General features: G+C 43.8%; 1 long non-coding RNA gene across 1 annotated transcript; it reads right to left on the bottom strand.

The window, feature by feature from the left end:
* Positions 1-5,536: 5,536 nt before the first annotated feature.
* On the bottom strand, positions 5,537-10,296 carry LOC123618222 (uncharacterized). The gene is made up of 3 exons (XR_006726627.2): positions 10,186-10,296; positions 8,935-9,226; positions 5,537-8,433 (listed from the first exon to the last, which is right to left on the bottom strand). It is a non-coding gene; the product is annotated as an uncharacterized LOC123618222 (long non-coding RNA).
* Positions 10,297-12,122: the final 1,826 nt, after the last annotated feature.

Below are 12,122 nucleotides of genomic sequence, written 5' to 3'. Positions count from 1 at the left end.
CTACATGTAGCAACATGGACAAATCTCCAAAATAGGAAGTTGTTTAAAGATACTAATATAGCAAAAACAATTTTTCAACATGCATGGGTAAAACATATCCCGCTTCAGCCAAGCAGTTACTCCTGGGGGAATGTGCATAGAAGAAAAACAGAAGACTGAATTTGGAAGCACTTGGAAAGAGTTAAAATAACAAGCATTTACTGTTGGGTTAAGTTAATGTACATCATCATCCAATCCTCCCAATAGTCTCAAGAGGTAAATAATTTTCTCATCTCCATTTTGTAAGTGAAGAAATCGAGGCACAGAGAGTAAGGACGCTTTCAAGGTCTCACGACTGGTGAGCTTCAACTCCAGAGCCAGTGCTCTTAAAGTCTATGCTCTAGGGCCTTCTACAAATGGTCAAAATACTGAATTGCTGGGGATATTGTTATTACAAAAGAAGAGAGCCGTTTCGAGTCTTCTGCTAGAAACACCTTTAAGAGAGCAGGCAGCTTCTTTCTCTAGGAGGATCAGAGCCCACTTGAACCTCAAATATCCCATTTGGCTTAGGGGACAGCTCAGCGCTTCCATAAAGCTGGGAGAGGAGGGGTAAATGGGAACATTTAGCTTTTGTGACTGAACTGTGGGGGCGTTGGAACCCTTCCACCCACTTGAAAAACGGTCGCCCAGCTGACATTAATAGAAAAAGACCATTAAAAAGCTTTATGCTATTCTGTTCTCCTGGTTCTGGTCCCTCTTTGCCTCTGTTGCTGCTGGCGTTTTATAAATTATGGATGCGCCTAGGTGCTGCTGTTCCCCTGCTTCCTCTGTAGTGCCGCTCGCTCCCCGCGCCTGCATCGCATCCTTCCTCTGAGCAAAGGACCGAGCGGCCCAGACCCCACATCGGTGTAATTAGCGCGCCGCACACAGCCCGGGTGTCAGGACCGCTTCCCCTCACTGCCAGCCCTCCGCCAGCCCCTGTCACTCACGCGGAAGGCAGCCGGGCGGTCGGCGGCCGGGCCGGCGGCGCAGCCCCGGCGGCAGCGGGGAGGGGCCCCTCACGGTGGAGCCGCGGGGTCCCCGGCTGCGAGCCTGGGGTCTGGGGGCAACTCTGGAGTTTGGCAGCTGCCTCAGACAATGTGGAGAGGAGGGACATTAGTATCTGCCCCTTGACTGGCCCCAAAGAAGGCTTGGAGGAGGGAGAGGGTGGGAGGAGGGAGAGGGTGGAAGGTGGGTGGGAAACGCCCGAGGAGCCCGCAGCTGAAACGGATTTGGGGAAAGGCCGCTGGCTGGCGGGATACGCCCTGCGGGTGGTTCCCGGAGCCTGAGGGGTGGTACGCTGAGGAGCACCTTATATTTTAACGGATTTGTATTTATTTTAAAGTTGATAGAGCTCGAGATAGAAATGAAAACAGAGACAGAGACAGAGACAGAAATGTATCTCACGCACCAAACCCATGCTTACAATTTCATGGACATTGTTGTAAAAGCAGATACATTCTTACGTTCAATTTTAGTTGAAAGAAAAATTAACTTACACACAGGTGACATGCAAAGATGATAAAGGACACGCAAATCACAGAGAACTGCAAGAGAACCAGGGATTCTCAATTGTTTGGAGAGTCATGGGTCCCTGTAAGAACTTAATGGGGAAATTTTTTTTTTTTTAAGAATCTGATGAAAGTAGAGGACTTCCCTGCACCCAGCCCCCAAAATATACACATACTCACAAACTTAGAGTGCAAAGGTAACGGTTTTGCAGATCCCCTGAAGGGCATTCCTTGACCACAAGGGGTATGTGGATCCCAGATTGAGACCCTGTGAGCTATACCGTGAGGTCCTCCAAGACAGGAACTGGGCCTTTTTCCTAACTGTATCCCAGGCACATCAGAGATGCTCAAAAAATGTTTGCTCAAGGAATCCATGAGCTGTAGTTCAAATCCTCTTGTTTTACCCCCCAAGGAGCCCAGAAAGATCAATGAATTTGTCCAAGATCACAAGGCTAAGGCAAAAATCCACATCTCCTGATTCCCAACTACTCCATGGAAGGCTCCTGTCTTCCACTTACCTCTCTCCTCTAAGTTTTTAGCCACCCGCACTACCTCTCCTGCCTGCATCGCTTCCCGAGAATCCAGTATGTTGGGATTCCAGAGACGAAAGAAAAAGTGGGAGGTTAGAAGGAGAAGCAAGATAGGCCAAAGAGGATGTCAGCTTTGGCCCAGGGCCCTCCCTCCTGACACTTCCCACCCCCACCTGCCTCCCAAGCACCTGTGGTCAATAAAGGAAACAGAGAGGGCCGTGAGCCCAGGACGGCCCACTGTGCCGTTAGTGATGGCATGAAGGAGACAGATTTAATTTCCTCGGGATGTTCTACCTACGTCCTTTCCCGGATGGTTATGAGATATACGAAGTTTACATAAGAGACCCGTAATGCTCCATCTCTGGGGTTAATATTTAATTAGACAGTTTTTAAAAATGAATACTATTATGGGGAAAACGGCTTCAGTGCTTATCTCTTTCCTCTGGGATGCAGTGTTCAGACACAATTCTAAGCCCTTCGTGGTTCCCATGGAAACTCTGCCCACCGGTGACTCCATGCCGGGCATGGGGCAGCAAAGGCCCAGTGAGGACCTCAGATGTGGGAGACTTACAGGGCTCCTGAATCTCCTTTAAGGGTTCAGCATCTGGCTAACCGCACACGTCCAGGGTCAGGGACCTCACTATTCCAAAGGCAGCCTGTCCAATTTTTAAACCATCCTGATGGTGCCGACGCCTTCTGTAGATTAAGATCAAATTACTAGCTTCTAGCTCTTAATTCACCAATCTGTGGCCACATAGACCAAGCCCAACTCCTCTTTCACGTAGGTTTCTAACTATCATCATTATTTGAGCATGTACGTGGGTAGGTACTATGCTAAGCAATTTATATACACATCTCACTGAATCCACACACAACCATGTGACACAGGTGTCATTAATGTTCTCATTTCACACATGACCTGACCAGCGCCATTAGTAAATATCGGAATGGGATTCCAACAAATCCAGGTGTCTCTACCCCATGCTTTCTACCATAATGCCACAGCCTCTCACTGTTTCTCCTCCAGAGCCCTTGAGAATTTGAAGTCAAGACTCGTGTTTCCCCTCCCCTTCCGACTCCCTAGGGCTTCTCTTTCTAGGCTAAAATCTGCAGTCCTTTTAGCCCAAAGTGAATGGTTTCTGCCTCCCCATCATTGGGGGCCAACACTGGTGATTCTCCTGTACCCACACTCCACGTGGTCTGTGCCCCACTTCAAGGGGGTGGTGCCCGCATCCCAGCCCAGCAGTCCTGCGGCTAGTTCATTCAGAATACCCTGGGCCTTATATTCCTCACATTTAATGCAGACATTGCAGTGTGAGAGGAAATGAAATTTCTGTTGGTTCCCATTTTATGTTTAGGCTTAACTCAAACCCATATGTATTTCATTGCACAAAATTTTCTTCTGCTAAACCATGTTTTCCAGTCCTTTGCCTTTATACTTGTTTATTTGGAACTAAATATACGTTTTGAATTTGCACTTCTCACTATTTAAATGCCGTCCTTAAATCTGGTCCACGCTGCCAACATCTTGAGATATTTAAGAACTTGATACTCATTGAATTTTTTCATAGCTCTCAACTCTGTGCTATCCCTGAATGTGATAAGCCTGCCTTCCAGGTTTCTAAGTTGTTGATAAACAAACAGAAATGAGGAGCCCTGAACTTGTAAATAAGTTCATTTGTGTCCTTTTCTTCTTCTTTTTTTTTTTTGATTCCACGTATAAGATATATCATATGGTATTTTTCTTTCTCTTTTTGGCTTACTTCACTTAGTATGACAATCTCCAGGTCCACTCATGTCGCTGCAAATGGCATTATTTTATTATTTTTTATGGCTGAGTGGTATTCCATTATATATATAATACCACAACTTCTTCATCCAGTTATCTGTCGATGGACTCTTCATTCTTTGAGTCAGTCTCCCTGGGATTGCCTCCCATAGAAGATATCTCCTCCCAAGTTTGTGTCTTGGCTCTCAGGAAATATAAACAGGCAAATAAGAAGCTGGGGCCAGTGAGGACAGAGAAGGTGGATCATTTCTGTGTGATTTCAAGACTTTACAGAATATTTTATGTGTAAATTCTTCATTAAGAAAATACATATCAAAAATAGAGAAACTTTGGAACTAGAGAACTGCAGGGGAAAATCTAACCACAAGACCACCAACTTAACAAAATTACCAGCCAGCATTTTTATATGCTGTATTACTAATTAATTAATTTTTAAAACACATTCATTTTATTAGTTAGAACTTCTTACATTGATAGTATAAGGGTAAGTTTTCTCTAATTTGTGGATTGCAGGAATCTTAATCCATTCATTTTTTTTTCTTTTCTTTCTTTTTTTTCTGGTCCCATGCCCTTTGTATTTTTCTTCCAGTTTTGTTGAGAAATAATTGACCTACAGCACTGTATAAGTTTAAGGTGTACAGCACAATGATTTAATATATTGTATTTCTTTTCCATCTTTCTCTAGGTATATTTTAATATCAAGAGAATTACGCTCTCTATGCCACTTCGTATCTTTTTTAACTTAGTGTCTCCTTATTCTTTCAATGTTGTCAAATAGTCCAAAAGCCATTACTTCTTTTAATAAGTAAATGTTGCCGCTTTATTTTACTTTGTTGTTGTTCTTTTTTTTTTTTTATGAGGGGGAGATAATTAGGTTTATTTATTTATTTCTATTTAAAGGAGGTGCTGGGGATTGAACCCAGGACCTCATGCATGCTAAGTATGCGCTCCATCACTTAAGCTGTAGCCTCCCCCTGCCAAAAGCCATTAGTTTTAATAGCACTGTTTAATAATCATCTCTTTAGTTATCGGTCTCCCCAGGGGTCCTCGACATTTTGAGGGCTGTGCCTATGTCTTATTTATCTTTTTCTTCATAGCACTAGCTCAGCGCCAGGCACACATTTAAGTATTCATTAAAGCTCATTGAATTAGAGTGAAGACACCATGGTTTACTTTGGCATTTTTGTATGGCTACACATGAGTTGTTTCCAAATTTTCAAGCTCTTCACTCACGCTGCTGTGAACATATGGCATTTAAAACATCTTGGATTTTCCATCACCCCTTCTCTCCCTGTGTCTATACTGGCCTCATTCGTATAATGAACTTCGGCAATTCAGTGCCTGCGAAAAGTGATGGAGCGAACAACTGAGAACCTGTTACCTGTTCCGTCGGTTCTGCAGCTCACAAGCAGGAGCAGTTCCACTTAGATAAACAAACCCAGCAGGTAACCCTAACCTTGCCATCCTGATTGGAAATTTCCATTAGGGTTATTCCATGCCAAGTAGTATTCCACAGTTTCCTGGAAAGGACACATTTTAATTTCTTCCATTGATCACAGACCTGAGAAAGTCCAATTTATGTACCTGCTGACATCACCTTGTTTTATAAACACTATGCCAATGAATAAATAATAATTCAATAATAGTAAGAGTAGACCAAATTTATTTTTCATCTCTAATATGCCAGATACTTTATATATGCCATCAATCAACTGTCACAGTACAACTCTCTGAGGTAGCTATTATTATCCTATTATTATTTATTATTTATTTTTATTTTCTTAAATTCTTATTTTTTATTGTAGTCGATTCACAATGTTAGTTTCAGTTGTACAGCAAAGCAATTCAGTTATAGATATACATACATATATATTTTAAAAATTCTTTTCCATTACAGCTCATTACAAGAAATTGAATATAGATCTCTATGCACATTATAATTAATTTCTGGAGAGCTTTGAGATATATCGCTGTTCCCCCTGAGATTCTAATTCAGTCGAGCGGAGCTGAGGTGTAGGCAGTCTAGAGAATCCCTGAGCCAACTGGCCACTTTATAAATCCCCAAATAAAATGAGATGTACAACAAGTAGGGTTTGTTGAGAATGTCTATTATGATCCCAAGTAAAAAGGCAACTCTCAAGTTCAGTCTATACATGGAATATACTTAACAAAAAATGGGGATTGGAAGACATTGAAGATGATTTATCTTATGTGTCTGCCTTAGACCAATCTGTTTTGTTAGAGCTTTGTTGTGAAATTCTCAGTACTTTCATCCATCTTTTACCTAATTATTTACGGTTTCTTCGATGACAAGCAGGGGTCTTAGGCTCCATGCTTAGTGCAGGGTTCGAAGGCCTGGGCTGGGTATGAAGTAGGAACAGTACTGGCTGGAGATAAAACCAAGGTGAAGCAAATAATTCCTTCTATTCAGGTCTCACTATGAGAGGGGCAAGCAGAGAATTTGCCCTGAAGCAAGAGGATGGGAAATGTAGGGTCCAGAATAGAGGGGGCATGGAGAACAAAAGGAATGGCCGGGAAAGGTTCCCTGAAGCACTGGCATATAGATAAGGAGGGCTCTTCTAGGCACCTGTGCTATGACCTCAGGTAGGGAGGGAACCATGATGCCACTGAGGACAACGAGCTGGTAGAGGATTCTCCCATCCTTGCAGGAAATTCAGCCCAGCATTTGAATAAAGAATAATTCTCTTCAGGTATCTTTAGAAGGTGAAGCATTTTATCCCACTGCAAGAGTGGTGTTAGAAATAATTATTGTATCAATTGCCTACTTTTTGCTAGTGTTCAAACTATTCCATCAACTTCTTTAATCCCCACAATAACTCTATATGGCTAGTTACTATTATTAGCTTCTGGGCTGGATATGGGCAGTTGGTACTCGGCATCAATTTCCATATTCTTTCAGGTAGCTTCCTGTTTTGGAGAGGCTACAAAGCTAATGATTCATTTCCAGATGCCCTTGCAGCTAGGGTTCTAGATGTGAGAGAGATTTCAGGAAGTAGATGCACTCAGGCAAGATTGAGAAGGCAGCAAAAAAAAGTCAAGGGCAATTTCCTGCTCTATTTGTTGTTTTCAGCTGGCAGAAAGTGTATGGAGATACTAACGTCTCATCTCCAGTTTCCAGAGGCAGTGGTAGTGGTAGTGGCAGCTGGCTTTCATGGTCCAGTGTCCAGATTGGATGTCATGCTGCCAGTGGAGGCTTTCCCGATCTCTGGACAGCAGCCAAGATGGTATTTTCTGGACCTCAGTTGTTTCCGTGGCAAGCTGCCAGTTACTCACTGTCCCAATTGTGACAAAGGTCATAGTTCCCATGATATTCTGAGAGTCATTCCCACATGCCCAATGTAGCCCATGCCTTCAGCCCTTCAAATAATTTTATAAGTGCTTCATTCCCAGTAATAAATCTCTGTGCTTCAAAATTCTTAAGGTGATTTCAGTTTCCTGTGCTGAATCTTTTTTTTTTTTTAATGGATAAAGAAATTGAGTCTTCAGAGAGTATAAACAGATGTCCAAGATTGCAGAGCTAGATAAAAAAAAAAAAAAAAAAAAAACCAGATCCAGAATTCTATTCTTCATTAGGCAAAACGTGTTCCAGAGCAAGAGGGAAGAATTCATGAGCTATATTTCTAGCAGACTTGACAGAGCAAAGTACTGCAGAGCCGAGTTCACATATCCTCTCTTCCCACTTCTAAACCTATGAGTTGCACTTGTGATTGCGGTAAGTGCTTAACTTAATTGGTTTGCATCCATGCCGGGACCTCTGGGATGCCACTTACATAACTCATCCAGAGTCTGTCTTGCCAATAAGTACGCACAGAGGCCTTCACTCAATAGCCACATAAAACACAGAGCTCTGCTCTCTGCAAGTAGCTACTTGCTTACCCTCATTCTTGGGGTTCAGGGGAACTGCAAGTAGCTACTTGCTTACCCTCATTCTTGGGGTTCAGGGCAAAAGAACAATAGTAACCAACACACAGTGAGCACTCACCATGTGCCAGGCGTTGTTCTGTTACTTTACATTATTTTCCGGTGTCATCCTCACAACAGCCCTGGGAGGTAGGCGCGATTATGACCTGCATCTTAAAGATCGGGACCCTGAGGCACACAGAGATGAATTCACTTGCCCAAGGTCATGGAGCCTGGGAATGGCAGAGCCTAGATACCAACCCCAGGGCTCTCTTATTTATAATGCTATTTTGCCTCCCAGACACTCTGAGAATGCTTTGTTTTAATTTTGCGCATCATGGTAAACTGTACGAAATCCTCTCTGTAGTTAAGGTCAGAAATAACTAAGCAAACAAACAAATTAGAGCAGTGGCTTCCTCTGGGATCAGCCCTCCTGCACCTTGCCCCTTCTCACCCCAGGCCTCTCAGGATGCAGCCTCTCCCAGGCATCATCGAGCTGCTGTGTGTTTTCCTCTTGCTCTGAACAAGACAAACCAGACGCGGTCAACCTCACTGCCGCAGTTCGTGGGGCTACATTTGGTTTCTCCGTCCTTCTTTCTCTCAGTATGCTACAATCACCTCAGACACCGTGGTTTCCCTTTCCAAGAGCATACAGAGTGCGGATCTGTATAGTTAGAGAACACATGTGTGGGCACAGAAAAAAAAATCAGAGATGTTACTAGAAAATGGTTAGACCCTTGGTAGGCTCATGAAAGTTTAAAATCAGAGTAAACATGAGGCTCTCTAATTAGACAGCCCTCTTTCTCCTGCCTAGCATTTCCACCAGACTCCCATTTCTCCTCGAAATAGATCTTCACCAAGGCGAGCATCTTTTTAAAATTCTGCGCTACGGAGAGCCAGACTAAGATGGTTCTGTCGAAATTACAAAACACTATACTTTCAAATAGCTGCTGAATTATTTAGTGACTTTACACTGTCCAAATGCTGGGCTCTTTGGGTAGACAATGTCTTGGTTTCCCTCCTATCTCTTTTGTTATGACATTCAGTAAATGGAGAGATATTGCTCTTCTTAATAATTTATAAAATAATAATCCACATTAAGGGAGAAGCTCCTCTGCTGGGTTTGGGGTTTCAGATCGGGTAGTCAGGAGAACGAGGCACTCACCGCTCTCTCCCGGGTCAGTTATGGTGTGGGTGCCGGCAGGCTCGACTTCACTTTTCAGGATTCACTTCTTTCTCAGGTTGATATTTTCTCCTTCTTCTAACTTTTCCTTTACCTTAGAGTGGTTTCTGGAACTGTAAACTGTATTTGCTAGAACTTCTTCTTGGGAATGATCTGATTTGGTCTTAAAGTGAAATATGTTCTCTTAGAAGCTGAAAGCAGGACAATGTGTTTTTGTCATGCACCTGACATTTGAGAGTTTCCCATATACTTTGGCCAAGTCAATTTTCCTCACCTGTTCCAGAAAAGGAGCGACAGGAAGAGAGAGGGTGAGAGGAAAGAGGGGGAGAGAGAGAGAAGGAAGGAGGGAGGAAGGAAATAAAAAGGAAGAAAAGAAGGGGGAAAAAAAACTATTTAAGATGAAGATGGTTGACATGCGTTTTCCTTTCTCTCTGAGTGCACACACCTTCCCTCACCTCTGTGTACCGTTCATTGCAGGATTCACGTGAATTCTACAACAGCTACCGAAATTATTAAAATGAAGAGGCATCCACTCATCTAAGGTCAGAGAGTTCTAAGAAGCTCTGCAAGTTCCTCAGAAGCAAGGATCCTGCCTTTTTTCTCATTGTTTCCCAGCAGAGTTTAGTAAAGTACCTGGCACGTCCCTCCAGTAAATATTAACTCAGTGCTTACAGTCCTTACTGAGGATACACAGATGGGTAAGACCCGGAGAATGAGGACATAAACCAACAGGACATGTGTGATGAGGGCTATAAAAATGGCGTGTAGCGTGGGAGAACAGAGGAAGGAGCTCCCGACTGACTCAGCCTAGGGGAGACAGGGAAGCGTCACAGAGGAGATGGCGCTGGAGTAAGGACTTGAAAGATGAATGGAATTTTGCCAGGGAGAGAGAGGGAACAGCATGTGAAAGTCATGGCAGTGGGAAAGAATATGACACAGTGGGGAAACAGTGATACTTCTGAATGTTTGCAGTAGGGACTCCATGCAGAGTCTGAGCACCCTGGGTGGAGGCTGCAAGGACAGGTAAAGGAACTTGCATGACATGCTGAAGACATCCTGGGGCGCTGGCCGGAGCGGGGAGGAAGACGTACTTGCTCACATTGCTGTTGGGTGCATTCAAGGCAAATTAGTACTATCTCAAAGTAAAAATGCACGTTCCCTTAGACCCAGCAATGACACAGCTAGTAACCAACCCTAGAGATCAATTGTGAAATTACGTATGTACAAGGTTACCTGTCACAGCATTCCCTGTAAATGCAAAAGGCTAGAAGAAAGCTTCGACTCCATTGATGGGGATTGGTTGAATAAATTCTGGTACATCCCTAGGATGGAACACAATGGGAAGCTGTAAAAGAAAAAGAGAGAGGAAATAAGCTCCAAGATATATGAATTACAAAAAGAAAAGTGTAGAACAGCATGCATAGTTTGTTACCATCTTGAGAAAAAAGGACACATGAAAATGCATACACATAATTATGTATTTATACACATTTATACACATATATGTAAGGAAATATATATGCTTGTAATTAATACAGCTTCTCTGGAAGGATACACGAGAAATTGATAATAGTGCTGGGTCGATGGGAAGACAAGAAGAAGAAGGAATTTTGCACCTTTTTGATTTTGAACCATGTGAATGTACCACCAGTCAAACAAACTGAATACAATTAAAACAGAAGAAAAAAAGGTATGCCGTGATCAGACATATTTTTCAGGAAGATGAGAACTGTGAGAAGCAATAACCCAAGACGAAAGAGGTCAGAGGCAGGGAGACTAATTAAGAGGCTACGAACCTGTCCAATCCTGATGCGGCAAAGCCCTGGGGTAGGTGGAGGTGAGCATGGAGGAAGGGAATGGAGCTCAGATATCAGGTGAGGGGATTTTACCTACCCTGTTTTGAGCATTTACTATATGCTGGGCACTTTATACACATCGAGTCATTTAATCCCTCCATGGAGTCATTTTACGCCAGCATAAAAGATTTTACTCGCCCCGTTTTACAAATGAAGGAACTAGAGTTCAAAGAGGTTACATGACTTACCAAGAGTCACCCAGAGAGAGTAAGTGGTGGAACCAGGACTCGAACCCCGAACCCCACGCCACTCTGGGGGCACCTGTAGCACCAGAGCAAATAACCAGACCTGGAGGCAACTGGCAGTGAATAGAAAAAGGGAGAAACCTCAGAGAGAACACGAAAGCCTTTGGCATCTCTAAAAAATAGAGCTCCTGAGGCCATGGATGGCTCAGGAAAAAAAAAAACCAGGGCAGGTACCCTGGTCTGTGGGCTGGTGCTCAGGGGGATCCTTGAAGGGCATGTGGTTCCCGTGTCCTGAGACTGACTCTGAAAGATTGGGAGAAGCCCAGACAAATCCTCCCAGTCTCCTCCCCGGGGACTCAGCTCAGTGTCAGCTGGGGCCCACTAGGGCAACATGTGCCTCTCCCTCCCCAGCAGGAAGTGCTAGGAAGGGGTTCCCTGGGGGGCCGTTTAGCCGGACTGGGCTCCATATTTTCCTCTCCCGTCTCCCTGCGGTACCAAGTGTGTGACTATTGATTTCCTCCCTGCATTTGTTTTTGTTATCTATTATTTATGGGATCATTTTTCCATCCTTCGTGCATGAAGGCAAATTTTGTGTAAAAATCAATTGAGTGAGCGCCGCCGATGGCTCATTGCGTTTTCTTGGCTTTCATCTCCGAGGCACCAGTTCTTGGGAGATGGAGAGCAGGACGTTAGGGAGCAAGCGCTCCAGAATGGGAAAGGGTGGGGCAGGGACGGGGCAGGGTTCTGAAACCCATCAGGGGCTTTTGGTCCCTGGAACAACACACTCTGTGGAACTCACCTGGAAGTCTAGGTAAGGATTAATGTCTCCCTGGGGGCAGTATAGCTCAGTGGTAAGTACATGCTTAGCATGCACAAGGTCCTGGGTTCAATCCCCGGTACCTTAGTTTAAAAAATAAATAAATAAACACCTAATTACCTCCCCTCCAAAAGACAAACAAAAAGTGCCCCTGCACTACAGTGACAGTGCTGAGTAGTTGCAACAAAGATGGAATGGCCACAAAGACTAAAATATTTACTACTTGGCCCATATAGGGAAAAGGTTGCCACATTGTTTCCCAAACTGGGTTCTAAGGAATTCTAGCATCTCTCAGAACAATGGTGACCATTA

This window comes from Camelus bactrianus, chromosome 3 (assembly GCF_048773025.1).
Source record: "Camelus bactrianus isolate YW-2024 breed Bactrian camel chromosome 3, ASM4877302v1, whole genome shotgun sequence".
NCBI classification, from domain to species: domain Eukaryota; kingdom Metazoa; phylum Chordata; class Mammalia; order Artiodactyla; family Camelidae; genus Camelus; species Camelus bactrianus.
The sequence above is the reverse complement of the archived record's forward strand: the minus strand, read 5'-3'. Positions and strand labels throughout refer to the sequence as shown.